The following is a 13,141-nucleotide window of genomic DNA, read 5'->3' as shown; positions in this document are numbered from 1 at the left end:
GAAAAGCTCCACCATCTCCTTTCCTGACAGTAAGTGCACAAACTTGTTAGATGCTTTCCCATAATATAAAAAGGTAGCATTTAGGTTGCTATATCACATTTTTTCTTATTTCTTCCCTTATCTTTTGTACCACCCACTCTATTTTGCACTGAGTAAAAGTGTCTTGCTTTTGTTTAATTTCACCAATGCTGTTGCCATTTCTCCATTATTTCACTCCAAACTATGCTATTTCCCTCTGATTTGGATGACTTACTTTATATTTCAACATTTTTCTTTTTAGTTGCATTTTTGCTAATTTATCTGCTTTCTCGTTACCCTGAATAGCCGAATGTATTCCAAAAACAGTAGGCAAAAAGTACCCAGATGACCTACCAGTCAACTGTCAATCCAATTAATAAGTAACTTGTTATGACGACGTATGTCATGTGATATAGTACGTCCGAATTCATTTATACTTAATACATCCATATTCATACTTTACTGTTTTAACGGTCAATGAGTAGTAATTCAGTACCTACTGTCATAGTATGAGATTTTGGATGCAGCCCTAAAGGCAGGAAGGCATCAAGGCACATCCAAATCCAATGTTTGGTTTACTACCTGAATCTTTACATAAAATGGGGACCAAAAAAGCGGCTGATGCACAAATTTTGTGTAAATAAAGTTTTATCATCACTTTTTCCACCTTTTGATTGCATTTCTATGGAGAAATTAATATTGTAGTTCAAATATGAGTTATCACAAAGGCACTCTCTGTTTATATTTCAAACAGAATTGCATTAGGCTGCCTATGAAGGCCGTCCAAATGCGTTTCCCAGAGCTGCCTTCATGCTGCCAAAGACATTGGGTGCATCCAGGTTCTGGGTCCTTTAAGGCCCCGGCCTTTGAAGGCAAGGCTCGATATTTAAAGGGCCCATGGCATACAAAGGCTAGCGTTGCTACTTTGTAAAAATGTGTCGTTTTGGGTGTGTCCTTTAAAATGCAAATGAGCGGATGAAATGCAAACACTGATTACAATGATGGTGGTTTGTTGTAATTGAAACTCAATTGTGTTGTCAAGTCCTTCTTGTCTCTCTCTTTCTCTTTGCACTAAATAGCAGTGCTGTGGTTGGATAGTGCACATTAAGGGGGCGGTATTATTATAATAAGAGCCGCTTATGACATCATAAAGAGGGCCAAATTTCAATGACCTATTTTTTGCTCACACCTACAAAGTAGCAATGCTAACCTCTGTATGCCATGGGCCCTTATAAGGCTGCAGTCTCTAAAGGCCACAAAGCGAACTGAAATGTCAGCGGGACACAGCAGGTGGGACCTATCAGACTTAGACATTTTTTTTATTTTAGAAAATATAATACATTGATGTAAATTAAACTATCCAGCAGTATGTAAAATTCACCAACCTTAGACATATACAAAAGTAAAACACAACACCACAATATTGCAGCAATAATATTAATTCACATCACTAAAACATTATTTAAATTAATAAAACAAGGACCTTTAATTTGCAAAATATACACTTTTATTTAACTACAGTTTTGAATATTTATTTCAAAATACCCAGACTTGACGGTCATGCATTGAATCTCGGGATTCACTTGTTTCAATTTCTTTTTGGAAACCCCAAACAGACTCCCTATAATCACATACAGTTCATTAGCTTATTACAGTAAAGGAATAGTTTAGCCCAAAATGAAAATTCGGTCATAATTTACTCACTCTCAGGTTGTTACAAACCTGAATACATTCCTTTCTTCTGATAAATACAAAGAATTTTTTTTAAGGATTTATTTAACAAACCAATCAGAAGTCCCAATGACTTGCATTGTAGGAAAAATAATATTATGGAAGTATTTTGGTTCCTTACCAAAAGAAAAAGAGAATGTGGACTTGTGTGTTTAGGATATTATGACTTTAACATCAATTATTGTTAGTGTATTAATAGCCTGCATCTGGAATAAGTAGTAGCCTATATAACAAATTATAATAAAAATCTAAAATTTTATTATTTTTAAGATTAGGACCACTTACATTTTCTTGCAGTAAAATGTGCTGCTCAACAGTGTCAAATAAATGATTTTGTATTTTCTGTGCTGTCTTTCAGATACTGTGTAATTTTAACTCAATCTGAAGCTCAAATTGTCCCTGTGTCTAAATTCGTTCCCTAGCTCCTGAGGTTGTGAATCAGTATATCGTGTACACAGGTTCGGGCACTGGTAAGGACTCGCTCACTTGACATTGGGACTGTTCACTTATTTTTCTGTCACATGGCTGCTTAAGCGCATTGTGATCACTCACAGCTGTTACTCATCAACAACCGGCAGAACCAACATTTCTCTTGACTTAATTTTAAACAGTACATTGTGAAAAACCCTGTCATGATTATTCTCTTACATATCCATGCATAAAATTGGAGGGAAATAATTACGTATTATAAATATTGAGTAGATTGTGGTCCCTTACTGTGTAGCGATGTGTGTTTATATTTAAAACTAAAACAAAGTTTTTCTTTATAAAAGTTCTGTCACATTTCATGAAGTTTATTGTGTTGGATCCGGTAAGGGAACATAGGGACCATCGATGCTCACTGGTTTTTGGGTTGCATTGTGGGAATTGATAGGGAACGAACATTCCAGTGCACTGGACGGATTTTGAGATCAAGACAGCCCTTAAAATGGCCGACTCCCTGATCAGTGCCCTGACTCCTGAACAAGGGAGCTGATTGAGACACACTAATGGCCGGTTGCATAAACATAGCCGTGACATTAAGACTGCGTCTTAAGAATGATTCTGACTAACTAGCAATTGGTTAGGGCTAATCAGTCTTATTATTTGGATTTAAATTAGACCAATCTACCTTTCAATGTAACATACTTAAAACAGTTATGATCAGTCTTGAAGAAAAAATTCATGACTAACTTTTAAGGCTACTCTTTAACTTTTATGCAACTGGGCTGCGTTCAGCCCCGACAAAACGTTGCACAACGTTTATTAAACGGAAACGGTAATGTGTTGAACACCCTGTTGTGATGACGCAAGAGTTGCAACTACGGTAGATGAGAGGCCATTCTTTGTGTTCTTTTTTAAATGTTTCTGATGCCTGATGAAATCATTATAAATGTGTGTTTAATACTGTAAAATACGCTCGATGTTACAGTCACTGACCTTGCCGTCCAGAATGAAAGACAAACTTCCAACTTGAAACCATCGAGCGAGCTCTTTAGTAACGTGTGGTTTACATCTTGCCGCTGATTGGGCCGACATTTCTGACACACCCACCAAACAAGAGAAAACGCATCTAAAACCTGGGGCACGTTCAATCTCACACCGGTGCACGTTTTGCTACGGTTTCCGGGTTGAACGACATGTTTCCTGGAAACGGTGTGCAACGGCGTGCAACAGGTTTTAGAAGCGTTTTCTCTTGTTTGGTGGGTGTGTCAGAAATGTCGGCCCAATCAGCGACAAGATGTATAAAACCACGCGGTAGTAAAGAGACAGCTCACTCAATGGGTTCAAGTTGGAATGTTGTCTTTCATTCTGGACGGCAAGGTCAGTGACTGTAACATTGAGGGTATTTTACAGTATTAAACACACATTTATAACGATTTCATCAGGCTTCAGAAACATTTAAAAAAGAACACAAAGAATGGCCTCTCAGCTACCGTAGTTGCAACTCTTGCGTCATCACAACAGGGTGTTCAATACATCACCGTTTCTGTTTAATAAACATTGTGCAACGTTGTGCAACGTTTTGTCGGGGCTGAGCGCAGCCCTGTTGCACACCGTTTCCAGGAAACATGTCGTTCAACCCGGGAAAAAAACGTAACAAAACGTTTCGTACCGGTGTGAGCTTGAACGTGCCCCAGGTGTGTCACGGTTATGTGCCGTGTCTCCCTGTCCCATAATCTTATTTTGAAGTTTTGTCTTTGTCATCCATCTGTAGTTCTTTGTAGTTCTTTTGTTCATTGGTCCGTGTGCTGATTGTTTTCCAAGTGTGTCTTGTTATCCTTGATTATATAGCCCTAGTGTTTCCATTGTCTGTGGTCAATCATTGAATATATGTGGATTACGCAGTTTGACTTTATGTTTGTTTCTGTTTTTGTGCTTCAGACTTGTCTTTGAACTACTTTGCTTAATGTTTAATAAACTTTGCTGCATTTGGATCCGCTGCCTCTGCCTGCATGTCCACACGTTACACAGTGCAGCTACAGCAATGGACTGTTATAAACTCTTCATTATGTCAACGTACCATCAGATTCAAGATCCCAAACTCCCAATTTGTTACATATCAGACAGTTCAGGAGTTTATTACTGTTACAGTCAACATGAGAGAATACAAACCTAAAGTGGATGTTAAATCAGCTTACAAAAACTTCTAGCACACTTTACTTTTGCTGGTCGATCTTACTGCAAGTGTAAAGATGAAACAAAGATGCAGAACAAACCTGCAGATATACCATACGTTACATACAGAACATTATTAAAAAAAATCTTTACATTATAACTTGCTGTATGTCCGGAAAATCCTAATAAAGAAAATAAGGGAGCACAACCATTTTCTTATAATGTTTAGGAAATGTATTCTTTTTATTCTTCACTTTTTCTAGGGCTGTAGTTAGAAATATGTTTAAAGGATATTTTTGTACTTTGCAGTAACATTTAGCCAGATGTTCTCACTGGTTACACATAAAAATAATTTCTTGTTCAGAGGAAAAACATTTACATGTTGAAGGCACTTTGCATTGAAACTTCATGCTTCATTGCTCTGAAAGTGTTTATAGACCTCTCTGTGTTTAAGATTTTATGACTGACTGATTTCTAGATCTAAATTGTGCTTCTAAAACACAACATGGATTTAATATCAATTATTTTTTGTGTACTTACAACCTGCACCTTGGGTAAGTATTTAATAATTTATAGATTAGATACATAAACAGAAATATGCTTTAATCTTTGTACACTTTAACTTTTCAGAAGAACATGAAGATGAACATTAACTTTAATTTGTTAACACTAAACATTTTGAGATGATTAAACTTAATTGAGTGTGATGCTTTAAATATGCCAAACAGTGAACGATTGTATATGTTCTGTTCTTTTTCAGTTACTGTTGGGCAGATTTTGACTCAATCGGAAGATCAAACAGTGTCGCCTGGTCAAATGGTTTCCATTCAGTGTAAACATACACCAGCAATAAACTGTGTTAAGACAACAGGTTCCACTCAGTATTGTATGCACTGGTACCATCAGATTCCTGGAGAAGTTCCTAAACTCCTGATCTCTCAAACATCAGACAGAGCTTCAGGTGTTTCTGAAAGATTCAGTGGCACTGAGAGTGGAAATCACATTGATTTTACTCTGACCATTAGTTCTATCCAGCCTATAGATTCATAGGAGTTTATTATTGTCAGAGTGAATATGACAAGGACGACAGCTGGGTGTTCACACGGTGTTAAAGCGTCGTACAAAAACCTCCACAATACATTATACTGCAGGTGTTATGAACGACACAACTCAAGGATCCCAATGCAGAGGGTTTTTAATAAATTGAATCAGTGGGTATGTATAATAAAATAATCAATGTCTTCATGTATAATTGTGTGTGTGTATGTGAAAAATGCAAAAGTCACAAAGTGGGAAACACTGTAGGACATCCACTAAAACTTGCTGAAATCCTCACAGGGCACAGAGAGGGAATCCTGGTGGGAGAGAGAGAGAGGCGGTCAATACATCAGCAGAATCCGTGCTGGACAGCGCACTGCAGAGGTCCGAGAGATGCGCAGAATTACGCGCCCGAAAGCGCACTGCGACTGGACAGCGCACGGTGTGAAGCAGCGCTCGAAGAGACCACAGACAGAGAGTTCTCAGCTGGATAATAGAGACACACCAATCGGGAGAGACTGACGGCAGGACGGGGAAATCTGGAGACAAGGCAGCAGAGAGCTCGGTGAATAAATCAAACGAGAAACAGATAACAGACTTCACAGGACTAGAACTAGACAAGCTAGCGGGCAGGAACATACAAAGACGAACTTGCAATGAACAAAGGAAACGAGGGGAATTTAAATCAAACCGGATTGGACAATAATGAGAATCAGGTGCGGGTCGCAGGTGAGAGAAGTCAGAGGTAATGAGATCACCAGGTGGAAGACGCGCACGTGTGGAGCTGTCAAAACAAAAACACAACACAAAGTGAAACAAAGACAAAGCAGCCAATAAGACCGAAATCATAACAGGACTCCCCCCCCACGACCGCCCCCGGGCGGTCCATGAGGAGGCTCACCCCGTCGCCGACGGAGATCCTCTATCAGCCCAGGGTCCAGAATGTCCCGGGCCGGTACCCAACACCTCTCCTCCGGACCATATCCTTCCCAGTCTACGAGATATTGAAATCCCCTACCCCGGCGACGCACATCCAGTAAAGATTTAACTGAATACACAGGGGCACCATCTATAAGCTGAGGGGTGGGAGGGGTGGGGGCAGAGGGAACAGGATTAAGGTGGGAAAAATACACAGGCTTCAGTTTAGACACATGAAAAACTGGGTGAACCCGACCGAGTGCTGGGGGCAATCTGAGCCTGACCGTCACGGGATTGATAACCTTAACAATGCTGTATGGCCCAAGGAATCGTGGAGCCGGCTTGCGAGAAGGCTCACGGAGAGGTAAATCCTTGGACGAAAGCCATACTTTCTGCCCACAGATAAAGCGGGGCGCGGTTCTACGGTGACGATCGGCCGCGGCTTTGGTTCGTCTGGAAACCTGACGTAATGTAAATCTAGCTTTTCTCCAGGTGCGTTTGCAACGACGGACAAAAGCAAGAGCAGACGGAACCACCGCATCAGGTTCTTGTGACGGGAATAAAGGGGGCTGAAACCCCATGGACGCCTCAAAAGGTGACATGTTAAGGGAAGAAACAGGGAGAGAATTATGGGCGTATTCAACCCAGGGTAACTGTTGGCACCAGGAGCTCGGATATTGCGATGTCAGACAGCGGAGAGCTCTACCTAAATCTTGGTTAGCCCGTTCACATTGCCCGTTGGTCTGAGGATGTGGAGCCTATTTGTCTACAAAATTCCTGCCAGAAACGAGAAATAAACTGAGGACCCCTATCTGAAACAACGTCTGTGGGCAGACCATGTAAGCGAAAGACGTGTTCGATCATTACCTGGGCAGTTTCCTTGGCAGTGGGTAATTTGGGCAAAGGGACAAAATGAACCGCCTTGGAGAAGCGGTCCACAATGGTCAAAACAACAGTGTTTCCCTTAGAACTAGGCAAATTGGTTACAAAATCAATGGCGATATGTGACCAAGGACGAGAGGGGATGGGTAACGGTTTAAGCAGACCAATAGGGGCTTGATGAGAGGCCTTATTGCGGGCACAAACCTGACAGGCTAACACAAACTGTCTGACATCGGGACCCATAGAGGGCCACCAAAAACGCTGACGTACGGTAGCCAACGTTCTCCGAACCCCCGGATGGCAAACAAACTTGGACTCGTGACCCCACCGGATGACCTCGGAGCGAAGCGCATTCGGTACCCACAATCGACCCGCTGGGCACCCCTCTGGCACTTCCCCCTCCCGGCCGGCCCGTCTCACCCGTTGTTCTATTCCCCAGCGCAGGGCACCCACCACCCGCCCCTCAGGGAGGATGGTTTCGTCCCCATCAGAACCGGGATTTTCGAACAAACGAGAGAGAGCGTCGGGCTTGGTATTCTTAGAACCGGGCCGGTATGAGAGGGTGAAGTTAAATCTGTCAAAGAAGAGTGCCCAACGAGCCTGACGAGAAGATAACCTCCTGGCTGAACGGATGTATTCGAGATTTTTATGATCCGTCCAGACCAGGAAGGGCTCCGAGGTCCCCTCCAACCAGTGACGCCACTCACCCAAAGCTAGTCTGACCGCCAGCAGCTCCCGATTACCTATGTCATAATTTCGCTCTGCTGGGTTTAACCGATGGGAGAAAAAGGCACAGGGATGCACCTTGCCATCCTTAGCAGACCGCTGAGACAAAACGGCGCCTACCCCGACATCCGAAGCATCCACCTCCACAATAAATTGAGCAGCCGGATCTGGAATAGAGAGAACAGGAGCAGAGATAAACCGGGACTTTAAATTATCAAAGGCCTCCTGTGCACTAGAATTCCAGACAAACCTCTCTTTAGTGGAAGTGAGAGCAGTAAGAGGCTGAGCAACCTGACCATAATTTCTGATAAATCGCCGGTAAAAATTGGCGAAGCCCAGAAATCTTAATAAATCCTTACGGGACTCGGGGACTGGCCATTCGGCAACCGCTTTGATCTTGGCTGGGTCGGGACGGATCTCACCTGGGGCAACAACAAAACCCAAGAACGAAACTGACTTACGATGGAATTCGCACTTCTCCGCCTTAACAAACAACTTATTCTCTAACAACCGGCGTAAGACTCGGCGGACATGCTGAGTGTGTTCCTGCATAGAGGGGGAAAAGATGAGAATATCATCTATGTACACAAAGACAAATTTGTTAATCATGTCTCTCAGCACATCATTCACCAGAGTTTGGAAGACTGAGGGAGCGTTACAAAGCCCGAAAGGCAGAACGCAGTACTCAAAGTGTCCAGTAGGGGTATTAAATGCTGTCTTCCACTCATCTCCCTCTCTTATACGCACCAGATGATAGGCATTGCGTAGATCTAGTTTAGTAAAGACCTGCGCTCCCTGCAAAAGCTCAAACGCAGTAGACATTAAAGGAAGGGGGTACCTATTCTTAACAGTAATGTCATTTAATCCCCTATAGTCAATACAAGGACGCAGGGAGTCGTCCTTCTTTTCAACAAAGAAAAACCCCGCCCCTGCGGGCGAGGTGGAGGGACGGATGAGACCGGCACGCAGAGCATCATTAATATACTGGTCCATAGCCTCTCTCTCAGGACTCGACAACGAATAAAGTCTACCTTTAGGCGGAGAAGTGCCGGGGAGGAGATCAATAGCGCAATCATATGGCCGGTGAGGAGGAAGGGAGGTGGCCCGGGCTTTACTAAACACCTGAGCGATATCCGCATACTCCGCCGGGACCCCGGTCAAATCGACTGCCGGAACCTGAGGAAGAGAAAGAACAGAACCAGAAACAGCAGAACCAAGACATGACACATGACAAGACTGAGACCAAGACAAGATAACACTATGCTGCCAATCAACGTGAGGGTTGTGTTGCACTAACCATCCATGCCCTAAAACAATAGGAGATAGAGATGCATGAAGGATATGCAACACAATCTCCTCACGATGATTACCAGACACAGAGAGACTCACAGGAGAAGTGCAGTGTGTAATCCGCGCCATCTGCTGCCCCTTAAGGGACCAGACATCCAAAGGGGATTGGAGAGGGACAACCGGGATACCCCAGGCGCGAACCAGCGCTTCATCAATGAAGTTGCCCTCCGCGCCAGAATCGAGAAGGGCAGTGGACGGATGATCACGCCCAGCGAAGGACACAATGACGGGGAGTTGGGTACTGGAAACGGGGGAGAGTTTTGAAGAAGTGGCGCCCACCAGGACTCCCGTATTCACTGATGGGCGGCGGCTTTTAACGGGCAAGTCTTGGCGAAATGTCCGGGCTTTCCACAATAGAGACAGAGGGCATTCTGTAACCGCCTCTCTCTCTCTCTCTGTGACAGGCGCATGCGCCCCAATTGCATGGGTTCCGACTCGGCTGGGGGTGACACAGGGGCCGAGGAAGTAATGGAAGTCTCATCCACAAACACACGTTGTCGCAGAGAACGGCGCTGACTGCGAAGCATCCTCCGAGCTTCGATCCGAAGAGCAAGATCCATGATGGCATCCAGAGTGGGGGGAAGATCGTGAATAGCGATCTCATCTTGAAGTCCGTCTGTCAACCCCTCGACAAACTGCGCTCGAAGAGCAGCTTCATTCCAGTGGCAGGCAGCCGCTAAGGTCTTGAATTTGATGGCGTACTCGGTGACAGAGAGCTTTCCTTGGACCAAATGTGCCAACCGAGCCGCAGCGGCATCCCCGCGAACGGAGCGATCAAAAAGTTTCTCCATCTCCTCGCGAAATTCATCAAAGGATCGGCAGCAAGGATCGCCGGCATCCCACACAGCTGGAGCCCACTCACGAGCCTTGCCAGTCAGCAGAGTAATGACAAAAGCAACCCGGGTGCGCTCAGAAGCATAACGGCGTGGCTGGAGGGCAAAGACTAAAGAACATTGTGACAGAAACGCTCGACAAGATGCAGGATCGCCATCATATGGTGGTGGGGCTGAGGCATGGGGCTCCGTCTCATGCTGCTGACTAGGTTGCGAGGTGTTCTGCCGCACTTGGTCAAGGCGAGAGGAAAGGTCGGACATGCGTGTGGATAAATCCTCGACCTCCTGTGTCGTGGTGGTGAGACGGGCCGAGTGTTGACCCAACCATGAGCCCTGCTGGGCGAGAGCAGATCGGAGGGCGTCGACCTCCGCGGGATCCATAACTTGGCAAGTTCGTCCTGTTATGAACGACACAACTCAAGGATCCCAATGCAGAGGGTTTTTAATAAATTGAATCAGTGGGTATGTATAATAAAATAATCAATGTCTTCATGTATAATTGTGTGTGTGTATGTGAAAAATGCAAAAGTCACAAAGTGGGAAACACTGTAGGACATCCACTAAAACTTGCTGAAATCCTCACAGGGCACAGAGAGGGAATCCTGGTGGGAGAGAGAGAGAGGCGGTCAATACATCAGCAGAATCCGTGCTGGACAGCGCACTGCAGAGGTCCGAGAGATGCGCAGAATTACGCGCCCGAAAGCGCACTGCGACTGGACAGCGCACGGTGTGAAGCAGCGCTCGAAGAGACCACAGACAGAGAGTTCTCAGCTGGATAATAGAGACACACCAATCGGGAGAGACTGACGGCAGGACGGGGAAATCTGGAGACAAGGCAGCAGAGAGCTCGGTGAATAAATCAAACGAGAAACAGATAACAGACTTCACAGGACTAGAACTAGACAAGCTAGCGGGCAGGAACATACAAAGACGAACTTGCAATGAACAAAGGAAACGAGGGGAATTTAAATCAAACCGGATTGGACAATAATGAGAATCAGGTGCGGGTCGCAGGTGAGAGAAGTCAGAGGTAATGAGATCACCAGGTGGAAGACGCGCACGTGTGGAGCTGTCAAAACAAAAACACAACACAAAGTGAAACAAAGACAAAGCAGCCAATAAGACCGAAATCATAACAGCAGGTGGATCTTTATGAAAGTGTAGAGGGGAAGAAATAAGACTGCTCGAGACATTCATACAGAATTTAATTCAAAGCAATATATGTATAATATGCTACATGGAGAGTGTTTTGCATATTTGTTACTTTTGACATAAAAGTCCCCTGAAGATCAGCTTTAAGTCCTGCAAGGTTTGCCCAGAAACAATAATGTCTCCATTACTTATGGGTAACTTGTTCTGCTCACTCAAGGTTTAAATTTTGTTTTCTACTTTATCAGGAAATGTACAATTAATTTTTTGCAAAGCTTTGGGTTGTTATGCTTTATTTACATTGTTTGTATAACAAACAATTCTGTTTAAAAGTAACACTTGTTTTGTTTTTAAACCTTATCTCAGTGTCCCATCAAGAGGTTCAGTCTCCTGTTGTTTACACCTGGTATTAAGATGTGTTTTGGTCAATGATCACAAGTGGAAGACGCTAAATACTGGTGTAAACAGGGTGTATAACCCTTTGAGCTCATTCACTTTCGACCACATTCAGAGGTAGTCAAAAATCCATTCGACTGGATTGCTTTTGTGGTGTAGAATGTGTTCAAACCGCCACAAAAGACAGCCTTTCTGCCTATTGATCTAATGTGATGTACAGAGCAAAATGTTTTTCCATCAGACATGGCTCCTAGTGTGATACAACAGGGTTCAGTGAGGTTTTTTGGCTTTCATTAACCTACTAAGACCCGGGTTTTGGTTTGTCTTTTTTTTAGATTTCTACCAGCTATTTTGGAGTTAGGAACAACCAGTAAATATAATAACCAAATTGTTTTCTAAGAACATGAAGCAGTGTATTTGTCCATGTTTGTGTACAACAGGTTCCAGTTCACAGAATTAAGTATTATGGTGCAAACATAAAAAAAATGTCATGTCCACTTGTGGACATCCAGGTCTTAGGAGGTTAGTAAAACTATAGCAGATGCTCTCTACCTCTTTCATTTTTGTTTCATTTTGCAAAGTTGCGCAAGCTTATTTCATTAATTGCGCTGCGATATCAAAGAAACATATATCTACATATACATTACAAAACTAACAACACAAGCCTTGATTCTTACATAATAATAGTTTGTGTCAATTTAACCCCGTAATTTCTCCCGCTTACGTTTAAAGCACTTTTAACACAACAACTGCTCACATTAAAACAACCTGCAGCAAATACGATTCTCTATTGTTGTGACTCAACCTGAAGTTAAATCTGCTCAAATTGGTCAGAGCATCTCTATTGACTGTAAGGTCAACACTGTAGTTTATAGATATCCAGAGGGCTCAGTATCAAAAGATTATTACATATTCTGGTACCTTCAGAAGGCAGAGGGTCCTCCTAAACTCCTGATATATTACACAACAATGAAGCCATCAAGTAGTCCATCCAGAATGAGTGGTGGAGGCAGTTTTCATTCTGGAGGAAATTAACTTGGTTTTACTCTGACCAACAATGATGTCCAGCTTGAAGATGCAGGAGTTGTTTACTGTATGAGGGTCCATGTGATCAGTAACAACTTTACACAGTGAAAAAGTGCCATACAAACACCTCCCTTAGTTAGACTACTGAGAATCTGATGAACTGAGACTGCAGGTGATAAAAGAAGAACAAAAATAAGGTCAACACACGTGTGCATGAGATACACAAGCATAAAACACATATAATCTTTTCATCATGTGATATCTAATGTCATTATATAGGAAAAATTTGCAGTACATTGAATGCTTTTCTGTTTCATGACACCTCAGTTCTTCTCAGAAAGTTATAAACACATCTGTCAGTCATTCAGTCGGTTTTACTTCGCTTTCAGACATTAATGTAGTTAATAAAGCATGCCTGAATACAACATTAAAACATTTAAGAATTTCTACTATAATTTCTGCTCAGAATTATTGAA

The 13,141-nt window shown here is 43.1% G+C and overlaps 1 long non-coding RNA gene across 1 annotated transcript; it reads left to right on the top strand.

Annotated features, from left to right (window-relative positions):
* The first annotated feature begins 3,343 nt into the window (after positions 1-3,343).
* LOC129455651 (uncharacterized) lies at positions 3,344-12,278 on the top strand. Its single transcript, XR_012359765.1, has 3 exons — positions 3,344-4,901; positions 5,108-5,498; positions 11,237-12,278. It is a non-coding gene; the product is annotated as an uncharacterized lncRNA (long non-coding RNA).
* Positions 12,279-13,141: the final 863 nt, after the last annotated feature.

Source organism: Misgurnus anguillicaudatus, chromosome 20 (genome assembly GCF_027580225.2).
Source record: "Misgurnus anguillicaudatus chromosome 20, ASM2758022v2, whole genome shotgun sequence".
NCBI lineage: Eukaryota > Metazoa > Chordata > Actinopteri > Cypriniformes > Cobitidae > Misgurnus > Misgurnus anguillicaudatus.
Note: the sequence above shows the minus strand (reverse complement) of the source record. Positions and strands in the feature narration are given on the sequence as shown.